Source organism: Balaenoptera acutorostrata, chromosome 8 (assembly GCF_949987535.1).
Source record: "Balaenoptera acutorostrata chromosome 8, mBalAcu1.1, whole genome shotgun sequence".
NCBI classification, from domain to species: domain Eukaryota; kingdom Metazoa; phylum Chordata; class Mammalia; order Artiodactyla; family Balaenopteridae; genus Balaenoptera; species Balaenoptera acutorostrata.
In genome coordinates, this window is record NC_080071.1 from 89,433,326 (window position 1) to 89,456,434 (window position 23,109).

Sequence of the window (23,109 nt, forward strand, 5' to 3'; positions counted from 1 at the left end):
TTACACCCCCCTTTATAAGACAATGGACTGTGATTCTTCTATTTGCTTCTAGCAGCACTGTCCCTGGCAGAAAATAGATATTTACAGAAGCCAATTTTGTCAGCATACCACTTAAAAGGAAATCAGGAGCAGCAGAAGGGATGAAGCAGGAGGAGACTCTAATCCTGACTTGACCTCAGAGGGATGAATATTGAAGAAAGCAGATGCAGAGCCACCGTGGTCCCTCCCATCACCCACCTTTGTGACCACCATCCCAAATGCTTCCGCCTCTGAAATGGTGCTCCCAGACTCCCATTCAGACTGCACCCTCTCATCTGTCTGGCTGCTGTCCCTAAAACCAACATACAGCAAGTTGAAAAAAATTGGTCACCCTCTTGTTATTGTCTTCCTTGTCCTCATCCATTCAGTCTGATTTCTTGAGAAAGTCCTGAGCACTGGTCACCCGCCTTCACTTCCTGTGCCTTGCCCAATCCCCTGCAGTCTGCCCTCTTCCCCCCTGCCCCTCTGCCATGCCATCACTAAAGTGACCCACGATTTTCCCATGGCCAAGCTAATGTTTTCCTGCATTCATCTTTTTAGTCATCTTTCTGACATTTGACACTGCTGAACCCTTTCTCTTACTAGAAATATTTTCACTATTTTCCTTGAGAGACCCTTATCTACCCTGACTTCCTTTCTATGACTTTGTCTGTCCCTTCTCTCAACTACTCTTTGGATACTCATTCATTCACTCAACAAATATTTATGGAGCACCAACTATTGGCCGGTGGATAGAGCAGTGACAATAGTCTCTTCTCTAGTGGAACTTACAATCCAATGTGGGGGGAGGGAGGAAGAGCAAGGAGCGAGTGGTGAATGAATAAGTATGTCATCTGATGTCAAAGGGTCATAAGTTCTAGGCAGCAAAATAAAGCAAGGCAAAGCTAATAGAGAGTAACAGTGGGATGGGGTCTTTCATTGGATTAAGGTGATCAGAGAAGACATCTCCAAGGAGACACTTCCTCAGAGCTGGAATAATGTGAGCGAGTGACCGATGTGAAGACCTGGGGGACCGTGCATCTGGAAAATAGAACAGCAAGTCCAAATATGCTGAGGTAGATGTCTATTAGGCATGTTCCAAGAGCAGCAAGGGGAATATGGTGGGAGAAGGAAGACGAGAGGGAAAGTGAAAGCCAAGGTGTCCAGGGGTAAATGACAAAGGCACCTGCACACCAAGGAGGAAGGCCAGTGTTCTCCAGGGAGCTGCCATTAGTCTTTTTTCTCTGTATATTTTCAGAGAGGGACCTCATCCAAGCCTAGAACTTCCATTACCACCTTCATCCCAGTGAAGCCAAGTCTACTTCAGCTCAAACTTCTCAGTGAAGAATCAGATCCTAGTTAAGGCAGCTCTACTCAGAAGTGCCATATGCATCCCAGACTCAACATGTCCAAACCTGATTACACCATTTCCCCCCAGAACCTCTCCTCATCTAGGATTTGCCATGCCAGGAAAGGAGTCATGGTCCCCTAAGGCCACCAGGCTGAACTTGAGGCCTCTCTCCAGACCCCTCCTCCCTCATCGCCCCAACGCAACCACCAAACTGTATAGTTTCTGCTCCTTTAGATCTACCACCTCTGCCTGTGCCCTCTGCTTTGTTACAACGCCACCATCCTGGTCCCAGTACTCAGCAGTTCTCGCCACAAATGTAACAACCAGTTAACTGTTCTCCGTGACCTAACTCTGACCCTCTTCTGGTACATCCTGTATATGCCTGACAGAGGGGACATCTGAAGAACTGATTTCACTGTATTCCTACCCTGCTTTAAGTCTATAGAGGTTTTAGTCCAAATCACTTGGAAAGGGGATCTGTCCATCATTTGACTCGTAAGTGTACTCCTCCCCAACACACACACACACACGCACGCACACACACTCTTCCATCCCACCCCTGAGTCACCGGTTAGCCCTGGCTTTATCTCTTGCTGTTCTGTATCCCCATGCCTTCCCCCACCCGTCTCCCGTGTTCCTCTGCTTATAATGCCTAGAACCTCTTCAATTAATTTACGCCTATCTTGCTTCAGAATACAGCCCCAGCTGGTTAAGGAAATGTTGGCACATCCATATAAAGAAACACTATTCTCATTAAACAGAAGGAGGCAGAGCTCTGTAAACTGCTTCAGAAGCATCTGTAGGATTTTCTGTTTATGCAAAAAAGCAAGCTGCAGAATGTTGTGCATGGGATGCTATCATTTGTGGGCAAAAAAAGAATATTAGAAATACAATAGCAGAAGTAAAGATAATTTGGTGGGCTTCCCTGGTGGCGCAGTGGTTGAGACTCTGCCTGCCAATGCAGGGGACGCGGGTTCGAGCCCTGGTCTGGGAAGATCCCACATGCCGCGGAGCAGCTCAGCCCGTGAGCCACAGTTACTGAGCCTGCGCGTCTGGAGCCTGTGCTCCGCAACGAGAGAGGCCGCGACGGTGAGAGGCCCACGCACCGCGATGAAGAGTGGCCCCCCGCTTGCCGCAACTAGAGAAAGCCCTCGCACAGAAACGAAGACCCAACACAGCCAAAAATAAATAAATAAATAAATTAGTTAAAAAAAAAAAAAAAAAAGATAATTTGGTAGAATATTTGAAAAAGAAAATGGAGGTGATATCTTTTAAAAACAGAGCATGCAAGAGGGAGGGGATGTGGGGATATATGTACACGTCGAGCTGATTCACTTTGTTATACAGCAGAAACTAGCACAACATTGTAAAGCAATTATACTCCAATAAAGATGTTAAAAAAAAAAAAGAATAAAAACCACAAAAAAAAAAAAAGAGAGAAAAAAACGGAGCAAAGGACAAAGAGATAGAAAATAGGTGGGGGGAAAATATAAGAAAAACGGCATCAATCCAGGAAGTCAAACATCTGAATAATAGGAGCTCCAGAAAGAGAAAATGGAGTGACAATTTATTTCTCAGTTTATTAAAGAAAAAAATTCAGAAAAATTTCCCACAATTTAAAAATACGTGTTTCCAGATTGAAAGGGCTGTTAAATTATCCATCACAAACCAGAATAGATGAAAAACATCAAGAGAGAGCTCAAGAAATTTCACAACCTGGAAACAAAGAAGTTTCTAAGTACATTGAGAGAGAGAAAAAATATATATCCATAAGATGGGCTCTGCACATTAGATGTGAAAACAGTCGGTCTCTCTGGATGAAGTGATAAAGTTCTTGTTAACAGATAATTTACTTATTCATGGGTTCCTGGGTTTTCCCTTCTCTTTGGTTGCCAGGGAGCTCAGAGTCCAATTCTAGACTCAATTGCAGGCACTCTGATCAGTCAAGTTTTGCTGGGGAAAAACTACTTCCATCTTTAAATAACATTTCAAGGCTCTTAAACATTTATTTTCCTTTTAATGGCTTTATGGCCTATGTATTACTTATCATAAACTGTCTAAATCCTTTGGGAGACACATGAGCATGAAAAATAAGCCTGAAGGAAGATCTCCCTTCTTTCCATCACAGCTTTCCAGGTGTGTCCACCCCCTGATGGGGACTTACCTGCAGCCCAGGGCACCCCTGTTGATGGTAGCCACCCCTTCTTCCGAACTGTTCTTTCTTCCCTCTGAACCACTGATGATCTTCTTTTGCAATGGTTGTCATGTTTGGGGAAAGGAGAAAGAAAAACAACCAACCTAGACTTTTTAATGTAGTTACTTATTATTTGTTTCCTCTACCAGATTTTTAATGCTGTGAGTGCGTACCCCCAGCTATATTCCCCATGGTTACAACAATGCCTGGCACATAGAAAGCTCTTCTATTAATCTGCTGGGCTGTCATGCAAAATATCACAGACTGGGTTGCTTCAATAAGAGGTGTTTATTTTCTCACAGTTCTGCAGGTTGGAAGTCCAAGATCAAGGTGCTGGAAAATTTGGTTTCTTGTGAGAGCTCTCTTCCTGGCTTGCAGACGGCCACCTTCTCACTGTGTCTTCACATGGCCTTTCCTTGGCTTGGAAAGGGAGAGCTCTCTGGTGTCTCTTCCTCTTCTTCTAAGGACACCAATCCTCTTAGATTAGGGCCCCACCCTCATGACCTCATTTAACCTTAATTAACTCCCTAAAGCTTCTGTCACCAAATACAGTCACACCGGAGTTAGGGCTACAACATGGGAATATGGTGCGGGGGGGGACACAATTCAGCCCATAACAGCTCTTCAATATTTGTTAAGTGAATAAGTGAAGCTAGAATCTTGGAGCTTGAGGGGACTTCAGAGATGGTCTGGGCCATCTGCTTATTTGACCCAAACTTAGAGAGGAAAAGTAACCCATTCATGGTCACAGAGGCAGCAGTGGGCACACCTAGGACTACAGGCCTCACTTGTTAGGAAGCAGTAGCAGGTGCAACAGTGGCTGGTGAAGAACATCTGATGTTAAACAGACCTGGGTTCAAGTCTCCGCTGTGCCACTTTCTAGCTATGTGTGATCTTGAGCACCTATTTAATCATTGAGAATACGAGGTCAAGCACGTAGCATAATATCTGGCATGCTAGAAGCACTCAAGAACTGTGAGTTAAATTTGACTCAGTGTTTCTTGGGGAAGAGCTGCCTTGGAAAGCATGCTCGGGATCCTATGATGATGGAGATCGCCTGTGCCTTTGACTCTTTTTGCAGCTGCCTGCAAAGCTAGACCCAGAGGTGAGGGGATCAGAGAGTCCCCAGGCTCAGGCTAGGTGGTCCACCTGCACGGTGCAGAGCGGAATAAATGTCAGGAGGAGCTTCCCATGGAAACAACTGATAAAGACTTGGAATCCAAAGCTGGTATTCTGAGCAAGTGTGTAAACAGAGTGCCAGTCACCTGGGCCTGAGACTCCTCATCTGAGAGATGCAGTAACAAGGACCTAGTCACAGGGTCCTAGTGCGGATGAAATAGATCAGCTCAGCAAAGAACTAAGAAACAACCCAGGAACCAGCATCCTGCCCCCTTAAGGCCACACCCTGGCCTCTAGGAGGAAGGACCAGAAATGGGTACCAGACACCTGGGCATCTTTTTTTGTGTGCAGTATATAGTTATACATTCGTAACATGTGACAGTTCTTGATCCATACTTCAAGAGCAAGTGCTTTTGCTGCTGTCTAAAAGAATCTCGAATATATTCGACTCCAGAAACAGATGGCTCCCCTCCCCCATCTCTGAAAGTTTAGATTCTGTTGCTCAGAGTGGAAACAAAAAAGCCCCATGGGCCCTCTTTCCAAGTGCATCTGGACAGAGAATCTATCTGATTGCTGTCTCATGGCGGTTCTCTCTGAACATACCTGGTTATCTGGAGAGAGGGCAGGTCAACTGCCACTTGCTCTCTGCCCTACCCTAACCCTAATTTGGCCTTGTCTGGAGGACAGTGGCTGAAGCCCCTCAGGCTGATACGCTGAACAATTAGCTCAAAGGGAGGCACTGGAGCGGGGGTGGGGGTCACCCCAGGGCCAAGCCCAGAGCCGGCCACCTCCCAGCACCATCCTCTCCTCCTGTGTAGTGGTTCCGAGGATGCTTGACTTGCTGCTGACCAGAGGGAAGGTCTGCCTGACAGCTTCCGGATTCACTTCCAGGACGTTCAGATGAGCAGTAAGGTCTGCTGGTGGCTGGGGAAGAATGAATCATGAAGTCAAGACTGAGATTGTTGTGGAGGCCCAATGAGCATGACCTCCCCTTGATGCCAAGGGGACTGGAGAAATAGGGCCCGTGTACTCATCAGTGGCTGGAATCTTGGATTTTAGAGTGGGGCAGACCCAGAGTCAAAGTCTATGTCTATCCTTAGCTGAGTCATTCAAATTCTCTGAGCCTCTGTTTCTGGATTAACCATGTGGTACTTCCATGACACCTGGGGCCAATTCCTCGACATAGTAAACAACTTGCCCTGAAGCGTGCTTTTCAAATGCAAAGCAACCAGTCCAGAGTTCACACACCTCATTTATTAGGCCCTCACATTCCAGGCTATTATCCACCTGCCCTAATCACACTAGGGCCAGATAGCAGACAGCTAGGGGCAGCTCGTTCGCCCCAGAACCTGCTGCAATTATTCAAAATAGCCATTCCAAGCCTGCTTACCCTGCGGTGCCCATTCCTTCCCTTGGAAAGCACTGTACAGCTTTCTTGCCCACATCCCCCTATTCCCTCTGCCTCCCACCAAAGCCTGGTGCCTCTCCATGTGGCCCTGGGGGCCACATCTCCTGTTTCTAGGGAACTGTGAGTATGATAGGCTTCTTTGTCTTTGTCACTTCTGCATCTGCGTGTCCTATCATACATGATTAGGACAAATCCTGGGTACCCTGAAAACAGTTTCCATAACTTCAGAGTGGGGATGATGAGGGTTATGCCTGCCTTCTAGGGCTGCTGTGGGGACTGAGCACAGTCACCCACCTAAGGTGCTGGCACAAGGCCCCTGCCAGGACTGATAACACTGTGGCAATTATTACCATCTTCATTACCTGAAAACCTCTACATCCCAGGGCCATGCTTCCAGAAAAAGTGACAGATTTAAGTCCCGTTGGCTGATTTGTTCTGTGTCCATACTTAAGATGTGGAGTTTTTTTTGTTTTTTTTTAATTTATTTTATTTATTTATTTTTGGCTGCGTTGGGTCTTCGTTGCTGCACGTGGGCTTTCTCTAGTTGTGGCAAGCGGGGGCTACTCTTTGTTGTGGTGTGCAGGCTTCTCATTGTGGTGGCTTCTCTTGCTGTGGAGCACGGGCTCTAGGCGCACAGGCTTCAGTAGTTGCAGCACACGCACTCAGTAGTTGTGGCTCGCGGGCTCTAGAGCGCAGGCTCAGTAGTTGTGGCGCACGGGCTTGGTCACTCTGCGGCATGTGGGATCTTCCCGGACCAGGGCTTGAACTCGTGTCCCCTGCATTGGCAGGCAGATTCTCAACCACTGCGCCACCAGGGAAGCCCCAGATTTGGAGGTTCTGATTGGCCGGGCCTAGAGCTGGGGGTGGGGTGAGCCCTACTAGAAGCACACATGATTCCCTGAAAGAAACCGAGGGGGTTTAGATGGTAGATAAGATAATCCAAGCACACACTAGAAGCCAGTAGTTCAAAAGGTTGTTGTTAACTTTTGAAGGGTTAAAAACCACATGAGGACCAGAACTTTATCTCTATCCAGTGAGAAACATGCTATTTAATTAGTCACCTCAAGTCCATTTTTCTCTCTGACCCCAAAAAAGACTACGAAAGCAAAAATGTGGCTAAGATGGGTACAATGTGAAGAAAAACTTCTTATCACAGCAGAGAAAAAGAAAAAGGAAAGAAGAAGGAAGGAAAGGAGAGAGGGAGTGAGGGAAGGAGAAGAATGCTCTTCTTAAAATCTTATACATACAAAAACCCACTCCACCAGAAGACATAACAGCAAAACAGAAGAAAAACTTTGCTAAGGAATCTGTGTCCACATCAATTCTCTGTCATTAGGAAGAGAGTCTAACGCTGCTTGTGGCCGTTCATGCTCTATAAAAATTGAAAAATTTATGTTGATAGTTGAGTTTTATGAAAGACATGGTGGGTTTTGGACCAAGGTACTATTTTCCAGTGTAATTCTCTTTTTCTTACAAACAATGAATTCTTATAAACAATGACTTCTCCCTGGAAGGTTTTAGACACCTAGGATTCTAAAAGGCTCTCCTTCCCGCCACGCTGACATATTTGAAATCCACCCAAGGGTCTTTCCCAACGGACTGCTTAACAGAAAGCAGTGGATTACGTGTTTTACGGCAAGGGCACTGCGAAAAGGAATCAGCAGTGCAACATGGCAGCAGTGCAACAGTTTTCACTGATTCTGGAAAATTCTAATCCCAATTTGAACCCATATTTAAGCCTAATTTAAACCCATGTTGATATGGCCAGTAGGAACTGATTTTTTTGAAAAAGAAGAAAGCAGCATGCCCCTGGCCATGTGGAAAGCCATGTGCACACAATAGGAACAAGTCCAGGCAAATCTCAGACCTCCAGGCAGACTTTTCTGCTCTTCATGCTGCTTCCTAAGCACTGCTTGCAATTCCCAAACTGACCTCACCCTTAAATTCTCAAACTGACTGAATTTTGTTAAACTCTCATAGTTTGACGTGGAAATATTCACTGTGGTGAGGCCAGCCTTATGCAATTGGGGTTCTGCGCTGTGCAGGACACCGCAGGGTTGGAGCTAGCCTGTCTGTCCAGCCACAGCGTCCCTGGGGTCACACATCCCACCTGGCACGACACCCAGTGAGCAGCTTGTTTCCTTCCCAGAGCAGGTTCTGCTTGGGACTCTGCCCCTCCTCCCAGCTTCTAAGCCTAAGACAAATTATACTTGCCCTTTGCAATCCAGCCCTGAGGATGCCCACCCCCACCTGCATCCAGGCTGGGTCAGGTGGCTGTCCTGTGTGCACCCTGACACCTAATTGACTACTTAACACCCTACAGAGTAATTTCTTGTACCCACAGCTGTCTGATTCTTAGATAAAAGGATCTAAGTTGTACTTATGTTCTTATCCCGGGATCCTAGCACACTGCCTGCTATATAATAAGCATTCTAGACATATTTGTTAAATGAGTAACTGAATAAATGAGGAAGGAAATGAATATTTATTTAGAAGTATTTCTAGAAGTTTCCGGAAAGCCACAGGACTCCTTTCAGCTGACATTTTTGTTTATCTCCCTTCTGGATTCTGCACATGCACCTGTGACATCCTAGTCATGCCCCTGTGTGTATGAATTAATTAAGGACACCCAGCAGGATGGAGGGCTCAGTGTCACAGCATTTTAGGGTGGGAGAGGCTTCCGAGAACGGCAAATAGGTCACCCAACATTTTCTGACCAAACAGAGACTCTCTTGCAGCTCATGACTTGTTGAATTCTGAGCTGAGGGGGGAGCAGCTGAGGATACAGCAGCATCTGAACGCCCCTTGATTCCCCGCATCCCTGCACAGTCACTGGGCTTTGGGGGCCCAGCACCTGCGAACCTCTTCACCGGCACCTCTCATGGTTCTCCACCTCACTCTTTCATTCCAACTGCACTGCTCTCATGACAGTTCCATAAGGGCATGAAGCTTTTTCTAGCCTCTGTGAACTAAAATATTGCCTGCTGTATCAGTAAACAAAGGACGTTGCAGCCATCAAGCCATCACATTAAAGCTGCCCTGACGGTGAGCCCCAAGGGAACTCTGAATGGAGGCAGGATGCCCCCCCCCCCATCGAATCATCAGGCTGCAGCCACCCACCCCATGCATGGTGCACCCGAGGAGACTCAGGATAAGAGAGCACAGGACACTGGCCCCAGATAGCTGAGGTGCATATCAAAGGAATGATTTCAGTATGCCCAGACTCTTGCATCTTCCCATACGTAAAAAAGCGCTACACTCCTTAACTTGAGATAGCTGGTTTTCCTTCACTAACAGGAATCTTTTGATGTTCTGACTACCTGATCTTTGTTGCAAAAACTCCTGTACGTCCTGGCTCCCTCCACCGCCCTTGCCTCTTCAGAACAGTTTCTTTTTTTTTTTTTTTTTTTTAATTAATTATTTATTTATTTATTTAATTTATTTATGGCTGTGTTGGGTCTTCGTTTCTGTGCGAGGGCTTTCTCTAGTTGTGGCAAGTGGGGACCACTCTTCATCGCGGTGCGCAGGCCTCTCATTATCGCGGCCTCTCTTGTTGCGGAGCACAGGCTCCAGACGCGCAGGCTCAGTAATTGTGGCTCACGGGCCCAGTTGCTCCGCGGCATGTGGGATCTTCCCAGACCAGGGCTCGAACCCGTGTCCCCTGCATTGGCAGGCAGATTCTCAACCACTGCGCCACCAGGGAAGCCCCCAGAACAGTTTCTTAGCGTTATCTGAGATGCTGTGTCCTGGGCTTGAAGTCCTCGGAATGTCTGCCAAGTAAAACATAACGCTCAACTTTTAGGTTGTGCCACTTTTTTCCATCGACACCTCAAAGTCTTCGCGTGTGCTGTTCTCTCTGCCTGGCGTGCCCCTCCCTGATTCTTTCACTTTGGGTCTGATGTCCCCTGTCCTACCTAAGTCAGGTGTCTCATTATCTCTTGGCTCAGGTGATTTCCTTTAGAGCATGTGCCACCCACAGGCTTGTCCCTCTCCTTCTGTCTCAAACCACCACCGGACTCTCAGCACCAAGAGAGCAGAGTTGATGCTGTCTCGCCCAGCCTCCTGTTCTCAGGGCTGAGCCCAGGGCCTAGCACTCAGGTGTTCAATAAATATTTCTCAAGTGCACAACTGTCACTCTGTAGGCTTGTGGCTCACGCCGGGAGCATGTTCTCCCTCAACTGAAATCCACAGAGGGTACTCAGCCAGGCCAGGGTTTTCCGAAGAGCCCCCTCTTCACATTCTGAGTCAGAGACAGCAAATTTGAAATTCCATTCAGCCACATTGATGATATAGATTCCACTGGAAAAATACCTTATGCCTTACGCTCATCTTTTCTCCCTTTGCTGTGTTTTGTATCTTTTTATTCTCTTTTCCCCATGACGTGGACATTTGGTCAGTACTGATTTCTCTTCACCAAAATAACATTATTTTTTTGATTTCCTTGTTGAGAATGCCCTTGTGCATAGAAAGATACTTTCACCAAGAGCCCACCTGAGATTTCTGAGTAGTTACTTCCTAATGTGAAGAATATTTTTACAGGCGGCTAGAATGCTACAACATTAGCAAGCTTTGGTCGAGTTCAGGGCAGTATATATCCCTTAGGAGTTATTCTTGTTTGAGCTGCTATTTCCGGCAGTGCTGTATGCACTTTGGGAAGCCCCAGGAATGAACCTTTGGTGGTGATGGTTGGTGTGGATTAAGCTCACACCACCGCTGCCTTAAATAAAAGCGCTGCCATGTTGACGGCCCAAATCCACTCCAGCCTCCTCTAACTTCCTGTGCCTTTCACTTTCCTACACACAGGAGACTTCCTCAAACGGCATTTTCTCCCATACACTGAGTACATGCCGTTATAGAGGAGCCCATACTCCTGGAGAAATTTGGCAGATGAAATCATTTTGTGAAGTCTGAAGGTCACTTTCTTGGACTCTCTGATCAACACTTTTCCCTCAGGGTAATGTGGTCAGTTCCTTGGGAACTAAGGTGGCTTGCAAAGAGGTATGTCTATGTACAGCTGATGTAAAACCAGGAATGATAGAATAACTTGTAAGTATGTGTGTGTATACATGATAACAATAGCTTATATTTATAAATGCTGTATGCTCTGCGCTGAGCAATCTGCACAAAATATTTCATTCAATCCTTGCAAGTATTGTGCCCATCTCAAGATGAGAAAACACCCAGCCATTAAGTGGTGGGGCTGGCATTCGACCCCAGGCAGCTTGATTTCAGTACTCTATTTGTTTGTGCGTGTGTACATTCATATATGTATATGTACACAATCCACATCACACACATGTATCATATATACATACACATGTGCTAACGTACATGTAAATGCTTAAGAAAAGTTTCTGGGTGGACACAATACTCTGTTAACTGTGGGAAGGGGTATGAAATTGGGGGTCGATGCCTACTTGTTACCCTACCCATTCCTCTAATCATTTGAATCCTTTGAAACAAACATGGATTATTTCTGTACTGAAAAAAACCAAGTTATCGATTTTGCTGAATGTGTCTCCACTAAAAATGTTTACTGAGTCACTGAATGTTATGTACGGCTCATGTTTTTTTCCTTTCTTTTGCCTTTGGAAGGGCAAGTAGGAAAAACTGGCGGGATGAGAAAGCATAAAGTTAACAGGGAGCAGCATCCTGAGACCTCCTTGCCTTCCAGAACACCAAGGACCGAACAGTCCACAGACAACTTACCCCTGGCCACGGGACACTGTCTCTCCGGCTCATTCCTGCCTCAAATCCAAGCGCTTCGGCAGTAAGAGTACAAGAGAATCTGTTCATGTCTTTTTCGCGACTCTCTTTAAACATTCTGACTTCCATAAACTCATCCTCTCGAAGGACGCCGGCTGGTTTGAAGATGCTCATGGCACCAAGATACCAAGTACTGGGTTGGTACAGCTGTGGACACCATGAGACATGCTCTTTGTCCCTCCAGGTGAACGGAGCAGGCGCTTTGCTTATTTGCACTGTACCCTGCATTTCTACCGCAATTCGTTCTTTGCGCATTTTAACATCTCTTCCTCCCTCACTGATCAGTGAACTCAGCTCTTCCCAGACTGGACCTTGACTTTCTTATTTGATTGTTTTTGTGTTTTGCCCTTGCTCCCTTCCTCAGCGTGGCTGCGAGCTTTTCCATGCTTTGGGCCATTTGTGTGCTTCTGGGGATTGTTTTTTCATACCCTTTGTCCATTTTCTACTGGCCTGTCTTGTTCAGTGCTTTACAGCCATTTTTACACAGTAAGGCTATTAGTCATTGGGAAAAGCAGTAACAATAGTAGCTAAAGCATAACGAATGCTACTCTGCGCCAGGCCCTCTGCTACGCACTTCACGTGCTCCACTGAATTTTCATTCTCATTTAGGAACCTCAGTCACAGAGATTCAAGCCCAGCAGGCTGGCTCCCAGGTTAGTGCTCCCAACGTGTTCTTATACCACTAAGGACATCCTGGGCCCTCATACGCCCTAGACACCCTCCTCCTCTCCGAGGCTTTTCTACCTGTCCTTTCAGGGTGACTGCTTCCTTTTGAAATCTGCAACATATATTTTAGGGCTAATTGTATCCATTTTCAGAAATTCAATTGTCCTAACACATAGATGACACCCAAATCAGAACACCAGTCTCCACCCTTCCAGATCCATGTCTCTATCTTCCTGTGCCTCCTTCTGAAAATTCAACACGGACTTCAAGTTGAGGTGGTAGAAAACCAGATCCCTGAGGTAAAGGGAGGTCTCCAAGACCAACGGAGCTGCAAGGGCTTGGGATCCAGAAAATACTGGGTTTAAATTTAGACTCATGCCCCAAGGGATCATGACACAGTACATAAGGTCTAAAGTCACCTACAAAATGGGAATAGTAATACTCTTGGCTTTGCTAGGTAATGGTGAGGAATGACTCAAGGAGTGTCTAGTTCTGGCCACAGAACAGCAAACGTTAGCGTTTCTCCCGCTGAAGACCTGTGCTTCCTTCTGCTTTCTGCGTTGCAGGGGGCTTCGAGGCCTGCAGTAGGGTAGTTGGTGGTCCCCGAATCGGTCAGAGCCCAACCTCTGGAGTGGCCTCGGGTCAAATTCTGGTTATACCAGTTTGTTGCTGTCAAATTAATTCTCCAAGGTTCAGGCTACTCATGCATGAAATGGACTAAGGAGGGTAGCCAAGTGTGGGATTTCTTGAGGATTAAATGTTCCAGTCCATGGAAAGTGCTTGCCACACAGTAAGTGGTGCGTTCATTCACAGAGCATTTATTGAGTACCTGCTACGTGCCAGGCATGTTCTAGGCGATGGTGACCCAGCGGTGTACCGGCCATTGAAAGTGTAAATGGCTAGACGCTATGTATTCCATTTGCGATCTGCTTAGCAGGAAGTTCTTTGTAATTCTCGATGTGACTGCCTTTTTCTTGTTCTTACTTTTTAAACTTTGCGCTGGTCCGCAGTCTCGTACCTGCTTTTTTTCCACGGTCCTAGACAAGTATGTTGTAAGAAGGATTTTGAGAATTAGGCGCCACCGTCCGCGGCCTGGTCAATGCCAGCTTGCGGATCCAAACCTCACCCAGGGGTCTCCGCTTGGGGCTCCCAGAGAAGGAGTGGGAGGATGGAGATGCCAGGGGCTTATTGAGCGCTGCCAAAAGGTCGCGATGCAACAGCCACTTCTAGATTTGCTCTGTATCAAGGACCACGATCCCGGGGTCGCCCGGCCGCCTGGACCTCGCTCCCTGGCCGGCGCCTAAAGGAGGAAGAGGAGGAGACGCCGAGGCCGGATCCCCGCCGGGGCTCGGGGAGACGCGGCGCCAGACCCAGCCTGCGCGCGCTCCCCCGCCCGGCCTCCCCGCCCGCCCCGGCTCGGCCACGCCCCTCCGCCCTCGCCCCGCCCCCGCGGACCGCACCCCACCCCCGCCTCCCGGCCGCCGCGGCTCGCCCCTCCCCCCGCCTCCAGGCGACAAAGGCTCGGCCCCACCCCCTGCTTTTCCACCCCTCACCCCCGCCCTACCCTCGGCAGCTTCAGATAGGCCCCGCCCCTCCACTATAGCCTCGCCCACTAATTATTCACACCCCGCCCCGCCTTTCGGCCGCCTTCTAGACCCCGCCCCCTCTGAGCTTGCCCCGCCCCCTGCTAGTCCACACTCCGCCCCTGCCTCCCGGAGGCCCAGGATAGGACCCGTCACCTCCTTCTCCAGGTTTTCCTCCCACCCCAGTCTCCCCAGGGGCCTCGGCTCAGACTCTGCCCCCGCCGCCCAAGGCCCAGCGCCGGCGCAGGACCACCCCTCTCCCGCGGCCCCGCCTCCGAACCCCCGCCCGCTGGACCCCGCCCGGGTCGGCAGACCACCCCTGCAGCCGGCTCCCTGGTCTTGGTCTCGCGCGCCCCGCCCCCGCCCCCGCCCCCGCGGCCCCGCCCCGGCGCGGGGACCACTCTCCGCTCGCGGAGGCGGGGGCCAAGCGCTCGGGGCACTCTCGGCTGTCCCGGCCCTTCGCCGCCGCCGCCGCCGCGCGGTGGTTCCTGCGGATCCGCGCGCGCCGCCGGCCGGGAGAGCTCTCAGACCGCGAGGAGAGCCGCAGGAACCCGTGGGACGCAATGCGAGCCAGGTAGGCAGGCTGCACCCCGGGCCGTTCCCTGCGGGCCGCTCCAGCCCCGCGCCCAGCCTCTCTCCCGCGGCGCCTGCTGGGGCTCGGCGGGTTTGCACGCCTCGCGGGCGCCGCTCGTTCCCCCGCCGCCTGAGTTCGGGGCTCCGGGGTGCCCGGGCGCGGCTGGCGCCGGACGGCTTCGGGAAGCCTCTCGCGCCCCTCGTGCTCCTGGGGGACCCAGTCACCCCGGCGCAGGAGGGCGAGCCGGGGTTCCGGGCACGGAGCGGCACTCATGGCCCCCGCGTGCGCCCGGGGGATCCCCCTCCCCTGGCCCTAGCGCTTCCCGAGGCCGGCCCTGAAGGGTGGCCCGCCTCGGCGACCGGACGCGTCCTCGGGGCTCTCGGCTCGGGGGGCTTGGGCGCTCCCAGGGCTGGAGGGGCCGGGGCTTTCTCTGGCGCGGCCCTGGGGAGGAGGGAAGGGCGCGCGGTCCCGGGTTAAACTTGGTGACAATGCATATTTCAACTTCTTCGGAGACCTTTTATTTTAGGATGGAAATGAAAACCCCGATTTCTGGCTTGGCCGTCCGGGGACCGAGCAGCCGCGAGGTGACAGCGCCGGCGGCGGGCGGGTGGGGACGGCCGGCAGAGACGCACGTTGCTGAGTGGTGTTTCCCGGGAAGCCCGCTCCGCGGTGCGGATTGGTGGTCTGTAGGATCCCAGCCTTGCAGTGCGGCGGCTCCTAGCCCGGAGCAGGTCGTGCAGCCGGTGGGACCAGGCCGCGCTGGCTCTTCCCCGGGGTGTTGGGCGGCCGGCGGTGCCGCCAGGGGGGCGCAGCGGGACGGCGGCCGGGCTTCCTGCGTGAGGAGAGGCGGGTGGAGCCTCACCAGTCAATGAGATTTAAAAAGGGAACGCCGGGCTGGATTTTATACGTGCTTATTCTTTCAAAGTTAGTGCAGCAGATCGGTACCGTGTGCTTTGTCAGTAGTAAGAAGTTCGTATAACTTTTGTTCCGATCACAAAAGCAATATATTCTCTGGGTAGAAATCAGAAATATAAACAGTAAAACAAACCATCATTGATCCCACAGTTCCTGCCGGCCTCAGTATTTACACTCTTTGATATTCACATTTCACAGGCTTGCCGATCTAATCGATAAGTTTACAAGTGGAGCCTCTCTTGACTAAATGAAAGCAATCCCTTTGTGCAACTCTTCCCTTCCCACCCTTCTAAATGGGTTTGTCTCCGAGCACCAAAGTTTGGGTGTACCGGCCAGGCTCCCTTCTCAGGCTGAGTCCCCCTTCCAGTGTGTGGTGTTCTCCATGCCTTCTGTAGGCTGGAGATGGAGAGAGAAGCCAGCAGTCAGCTAGACCACTGGCTCAGACTGGATTGGCTGTGGTTTTGGTTCCTTGCCTTGAAAAAATGAAGGTAATCATTCTCAATCTGCTGCTCAGGGCATTATAAAAATTAATGGGTGGTTTGCAAAGCGTTTTGACACCCTTGGGTGGACAGCAGCGGTGCTTTGCGCGGCTGGGGGTGTCCCTTGCTTTTGTCATCAGATAAAACAGTCTGTCTCCTACTTGGCCATCCTGACCAGGAAACGGGCGCCAGGAGTGACTGGTGGGGTCCGGAGAAGGTTCCTGGTTCCCTGCTCAGTACAGGCGGCCCAGGCTAAGCCCCTCAGAAAATGGGGGGCTTGGAAGGAGACAGAACTCCCCAATCCACCTTCCCTGTCTGCTTTCTGCACGTGGGCAGATGTGGAGAGTGTGAGGGGGCTTTGACGTTAAGATGGGACCCAGGGTTCACAGGCCTGACGCCCGCCCATTCAGAATGCCGAGGCCTGCTGATCCAAGAGGGAACAGTTAGTTCTGGGAGAAGGGCTCAGGCTGTGAACAACCCTGGGCTTCTTAGGCATTTGTTTTATGGCTCTCTTGTTTACGAAATGAACAATGACCAGCTCAGATCTGCGGTGCCTGAGAAGCTTCTGTGAGCTTTAATTTTTTTCCTGTTGTCCCAAGCCTCTGGCATCGTGCTTTACGGGGCTTTTTAAACAATTGGGAGAAACTCATATCATTTGTTAACGTCTGATACCGAAAGCGGGAGGTGCCTCACAGGTTGCCTTTTGTTCCCCTTGCACAAAGCAGCGGTGATGGAAGCTCCTCTTTCTTTAGCAGGTCTCGAGGGCTCCAGTTTGTCATTTGATAGTTTCATTTTTTCTTTTTAATTGTCGCTCCCACCAGCACTTTGTTCTGCCCAATGTCTAGTAGCTGACCACAGCCCAGACACAGGGGGACCCAGAAAGTGGTCTGGACAAGTTGCTTATAAGTGTCCTTCTGGGGCTCATCGGCTCTTAGTACCGTGCCCCGAATTTTCTCCGCGTAGGGAGGAAACGGGGAGTCTTCCTGGATTTTCTTCTCTAGTGCTGTTTGCTAACTGGATTTCTGGTTACCCAGCAGCCTGGAATTGTTTTCCTGCCGGCTGCTTCAACAGACCTTTTTCTTATTCTAATGGTTCTAGTGTGATGATAAGATTTGCTAACGTAAGTGGGGTTTGCTGGGGTTTGCGCCCTGGGTCCTGGGAGGCCACTCCTGAGTTTAAATCCTGGCACCCGGGCCTGTGAAGTGTGGGAGGGTGTGTGCGCTTCCTTCTTCCCGGGGAGGAGGCCAGCTGGCTTCCCTCAGCTTCTTAAGGGGAGCCCTTGGCCCAAACAAGGTTAGGAGTTAACTGCTGTGTTGGGCCCTGGCTGACCTCACCCCCAGCTCGAGGCAAACCTCCATGGCTCCGTGTTTGAGGAACCAGCCTTGCGCCTGCCCGATACTCAACTGAGGAGAAGCCATTGTTCAGCCAGCGGGCCTTGCTCCATCCACGTGGGTTTCCCTTAGCTTTGTTATTTTCAGATTCGACACCCGCATTGGGCCACGTTGCAGTTTTTCTTCTGAGAATTGAATTCAGGCCCCTGGGATATTTCCTAAGGCCCTGGAGATGGGCGCTAGGACTTCTTTGCCCTGAGGTCACTGCCTGATAACCAGGAACTGGGAAGGGTCACCGTGCAGGTAAGTAGACTTCGCCATGGCTGCGTGGCCGGGAGGGGAGCCCGGGGGCCATCCAGTGTCGCACTCAGCTTCCAGCCACTCAGCTTCCAGCGAGCTGGGTCTCCCGCCTCCCCAGCTGTTTGCACAATAGAAGCCCCATGTTCTCCCATCACACCCTGGAGAGTTAACAAAAAAAACAGTTCAGCCAGCCCTCACACAAGGGAACCATCCAGCTACTTACTCAGGCTCTTCAGGGAGCCCGAGCCTGCTTCTCCGTGGGCCCTGAGGGCATCGTGTGTTATTGGACCGCACGTCTGATGCCATGAGGACCAGTGTCTCAGGGGAAAGGATGTCGTGATGTTCAGCCTTTAGAAAGCAAGAGAACGCCGAAGGTATTTTAGAAACAGGGTGTGTGATGTGTTTCTAGGAAGGGTGAAATTCCTTATCGTGCCTCACTGCTTCCCATCCACCAGGTGTAAAAAAATAGCTTCCCAAACCTTTGATAAGAAAATATAGACTTGTGGGAGTAGAATGGTGTCCTGAGTTCAATTAATTTAAGTCGAGATTTCGGGGTGTTTTTTAACGGGCATCGCTTGCTGAGGGTTTGTGATAGACCAGGTCCGGGGTGCACACTTTTATCCTCGCAAAAACAGCAAGGGGTTCCATTTTACAGGGAAGCTAGAATTGAAGTAGTTGCTCCAATCTAATTGACCCAGTAAGTGCTTGACTTGAACCTGGACCTGCCTGGGCCCAGAGCTCTTCATCACAGCTCCCAGTGTGCCAGAACGAAAGAAACAGCTCACACCTTCGGGAGCGTGAAGACACAGGCATGGAGATAGCAGAGTGCCTGCCTCCCTTACACAATGACCAAAAAAAGGTGATGAAATCTTTAAAACCCTAAGAATTTTCGTAGTCTAAATGGAAAGCAACCCGTTTGCACCTTTGCTCCCCGAGAGCCGTGCCCTTGCGCCCGGTCTGCAAGGTAAAGTTTGATGTATTTGGAAGATTGCGATTTTGAAGGTGGGACAACTCAGACAGAATCTGCTCTGAAGTTTGTCCTTGTACCATGAAAAAAGCGTATTCTGGGCAGATGAGGTCAGTAGAATAAGATTAAGATTATGGGAAGGCTGTTAAGTAAATGTAAGATAAGGGTCCATCTTCCACTCTACTATCAAATAAAGGATATGCTAATGAGATTATTCTTATCTGCTCCATCAAAGCTTGTCTTCGGGGAACTCTCAGCGCTGAAGCCTGGTAGCCCGACTCTTCTGAACAAATTGAAAAGAATCCTCTCCGTGAAAGGATTTTTGTGGTTCCACGTTCTTACTAAATCTCCCTCTCATCTCTCTCCCCTTCCCTGTTCTCCCAGTCTGCTTCATTGAGGAAAACCCTGCCCCATTCTTGTAAAACAAGGAAGCCGCCTAAGCTCTGTAGGCCTGGAAGGAATTCACATGTTCCCTTTCCTGGCTTTTTCCATGTTGCAGGTCCCTGAGTCTGAAGTGTGCTGGTCAACCTGCTCCCAGGAAAAAAAACAAAGCGTCTTGATGGTAGCATCTGTCAACTGCCCTGGTGTAAATCCTCCCACCATGGCTGATTTCAAGCTGCCAGTTGGGTCTGGCAATATTACTAAGTATTTGACAATCTGTGTAGCCAATAAGAGTGGGCTGCAGCTTGCCTTTCATTGCACTGAGCTCACCAGCACAGCCCCCCTTGTAGAATGGATGAAATGGTTGCCTGGCTTCTGCTTGGACCACGGCTGCCAGGAGCTGTATGTACTGAGGGGATTTGGATGTCCTTGAGTAGCCTAGTTTGGCCAGCAAGAGTAGAGTGCTTCACAACTCAGACTCCGCATTAAAATCACCTGGGGGATTTTAAAAGCTGCCCAGTGGAATCGGCATTCTGTGTGTATCCGGGGTTGAACTCCACTGATGTAGGGAATTTGTGTAAGAAGAAAATTAGAGGTGTGGTTCGGGATTAGGCATGGCAGACCCTGTATTTGAGACCAAGGAGTTGAACGTTTTCCGTGTGGGGTGAGGGAAGGTTTTCCAGCAGAAGCCTCGGAGTGGAGGAAGGGCCCACATTTTCCCAGTTGCCAGTTGCCAGTCTGACTCCAGTGGCCCTCCACGGTGGCGGTCGACATTGTTTTGCCTTGGTTGCTTCTGCTGGTCTGGAACGGAGATGGGTCTTCGCAGAGGAAGGGGTCAGGATGAAGTGAGAGGTCGCTCCCTGGGGAGACGGCTCCTTGGGTCAGTTTGGTGAGCTGACCTCGGATGTTGCAGCAGAGAGCTGGCGTCTAGAGGAGCTTCCCAGGACCACCCAAATGAAGAAAGGAGAAACTCCATGGCTGAGGGCTCTTTAAGACTCTGGGCTTGATTGCTCACGTAAGCTGATTAGTTTTTCTCTGTCATAATTAGCAGTCAAATTATTTAAAATGTAAGAGCTTCCTTGAAAGGCAGCAAGCGAGGGAAGGGGAGTGTCACTGAACTTCTGAGCCATTTTTGTGAGCAGGTTTGGGAGCAGGAAGGGGCCAGCCAGGCCCGCAGGTGCAGATTTAAGGAGACATCACCCTTGGGTTGTACACACGCAGGGTCTGCCCTGCTGGTCAGGGGTCGCCCGTGTGAGAGAGGGCTGGCTCGGGCCTCACTTCCTTAGAGTCGAACCCGTGATCGTGGAAGAGCTCACTGCAGACTTGAGTGTGGAGTGGGCCTGGGAGCATGCTTCCCAGTCACCCCATGAAGATGGGGTGGGAAGGCCAAGGGGGCAGAGGAAAGAAGCAGCTGGAGGTGGGAGAATGTGTACCGTGAGTCCTGAAGCCGAGGAGAAGGTTGGGGTGTGGAGGAAGGGGTTTGGGAGCCCCGTGCAAACAGGACAGTTCTGGGTTATGAATGATCAGAGAAGTAACACCCAGAAGTCTAGGGGCCACTGGGTTTGGCTTGTTAGAACCATGTGACTGTGGTAGTGGGGAAACTTCTAGAAAACCAAGGACAAGGGGCATAGGCCGCTGAGTTAGTGATAAAAGAAAAAGGACTGTCTTTTGAGGATATCAAGGCAGGAAGGACCCAGAGTTGCGTCAGAGGGCTTGGGATGTTCCGGAGTGCGGAGGCCTGGTCGGGGGCTGACGGGTGCTAGGACCAGCCCGGAGCGATGGAGGGTCCAGTGAGGGGGTGTGAGCGGCCCGGACTGTGAGGGAGAGAGGTGGGTGTGAGTGGTTCTCATCAGGAGGAACTGGTTAGAAGACTCCCTCGCCCGCCCATGCCTTTTCACCAGCCTCTTTTGGGGGCTGGCTGGGGGCCTCATTTGCCCCTAAGTCCCAGCTCCCTGCGGCTCCTCATGGAAGCCTTTCCTGACTGCCCAGGCCAGGAGCTGACCGCTGCTTCCTCACCTGTCCGTTGCCCCCCTAGGCGGGGCTCTGCTAGGCCTGGGGCTGCATCTTTATCTCTGCATCTTCACTGCACAGACAGCACATTCCGTGAACGAAGAGGGACCAGCCAGGATGAAGACCGAGGGTGATGCCTTACCACGTAACCATACAGCAGCAACGCTGAGAGTCTCCTTAGACGTCTTCACAGCTAAAAATTACGCTAGAGGACAGAAGTAACTTCTGTGAATCATGATCAGCTGACTTGTAAACGCTGTCCAATGGCCCCCTCGCAGCTCTGCCCTTTACCGTTTCATTGAGTCCAGCTTCCCGCCTTTGTTTACCCGTTCATGCTGTTGCCCTTTTGGAAAGGATTTTAATGTTTATAGCTTTCGGATACAGAGAAATACAGCTCTTCCTCAACTTAGGATGGGGTTGTGTCCCGATAAATCCATCGTACGCTGAAAATATCGTCCGTTGAAAGTGCACTTAATTACACCTAAACTACCCAACATCATAGTTTAGTCTTCTCTAACTTAAACGTGCTCCAGACACTTAGAGTAGCCAACAGTTGGGCAGAATCATCGAACACAAAGCCTGTTTGGTAATCGAGTTTTGAATATCTCATGTAATTGATTGAATATTGTACTGAAAGTGAGAAACAGAATGATTGTCTGGGTGCAGAATAGTTTTTTAAGTGTGTCCGTTCCTGGCCCTGGTGATCACTCCCTGCCCTGCCCAGCATCATGGGAAAGCATCAAACCCACATACGCTAGCTCCAGAAAAGAGCAAAATTCAAAATTCAAAGTACTATTTCTACTGAATGCATATTGCTTTCACACCCTTGTAAAGTCAAGAGATGTAAGTCAGGGACCATCTTTAAATGGAATATCTGAAAAAATGCAGGTACCTTTAAGCATTTTAAAATTACCCTAAGAATCATCGTTTTGACAAGTGGTGTCAAATATTTGTATATGTCCCTTACAGAAGTAGAAAATAAAGGTCCGTGTTTGAATTTACCTGGGAATAATGGTTGGAGCTGGTGTATTGATAGCACATATAAGTAATTCATGTAAAGGGCTGGGCCCGGGCCTGTGATCCAGGGCCACTCGGCAGCCTGTGGTGGCGGTAGTGATGGTGTAAAAGCAGTCGCCTACTATGGTCTGGTCTCACTTTTCCTCCCCATCATCCCGTCCCAAATATCTCCTTGCAGAAGTTGTGGTTTTTTCCCCCTTGTGACTTCAAAAATCAGTGTTTACGACATTTTTAGGAGGACAGCTCTTTTCTGGTTTTGTGCCGGTTGGCAGCCATTTGGCTGTTTCACCTTTACGTGCTGGATTAGGAAACCAAAATTTCAAATTTTGGTCACATTGCAGGCCCATGTTGGAGTCTTCTGTAAATGGCTCTTTCTTTGCCGTCAACCAAATATGAAGCAACACGATTTGCACAACTGAAATTCATCATAGGTGATTCAAGAATTAAGTGACAAACCATCTATCATGTTCTCCTAAACACTGTTTTTTGTACCCAAGGCATCGTCAGGGAACAGAAATAGCTGAAATAAGTTTTCACCGACTGGAAGGTAACAAGTGAGGAGAGGGGTGGAGTCAGCAAGTGGCACCCCAGTCCGAGACCTGGGATCCAGAATGGCCCTGGCTGGTAGGCTGGGGGGACCAGCAGCCAGTGGCTGGAGGCCTCTGTGCCTCTTTGCAAGAAGGCCTTACCTGCCCTAGCTACCTTGGGGGGTGGGGGAGGGAGGTGAAGCATCTTGTGTTCAACATATGTCCTTTCTAGATATATGAATTGTTATGGGAAGAGGGAAAGAGTTTGTTGTGATTTTTCATTCTTTTCTTTAAAAAACCCTGTCTGCTTAAGTCCCCCCCCCCCCACCCCGCCGCAGTTACTCAAGTAATCGTATGTTCATCTTAGAAACCTTAGAAAATGCAAAAGGAGAAAAAAGTTTCATCAGTGGAATTCTGCCACTCATGGTAACTGCTCTGGGCATTTTTGTGTCTTTCAGTTATTTTCACATGTAAATCTAGACTCTTCCAAGCAAAACAAGATG

General features: G+C 49.8%; 1 protein-coding gene across 2 annotated transcripts in view; it reads left to right on the forward strand.

Annotated features, from left to right (window-relative positions):
* The first annotated feature begins 14,362 nt into the window (after positions 1-14,362).
* The window catches only part of SH3BP4 (SH3 domain binding protein 4), a 92,136-nt gene continuing 83,389 nt past the window's right edge, over positions 14,363-23,109 (forward strand). For both annotated transcript variants that reach the window (XM_057551570.1, XM_057551569.1), the window contains exon 1: positions 14,363-14,679. The gene's annotated coding sequence lies outside the window, so the exon portion shown is untranslated. The remainder of the gene's footprint in view (positions 14,680-23,109) is intronic.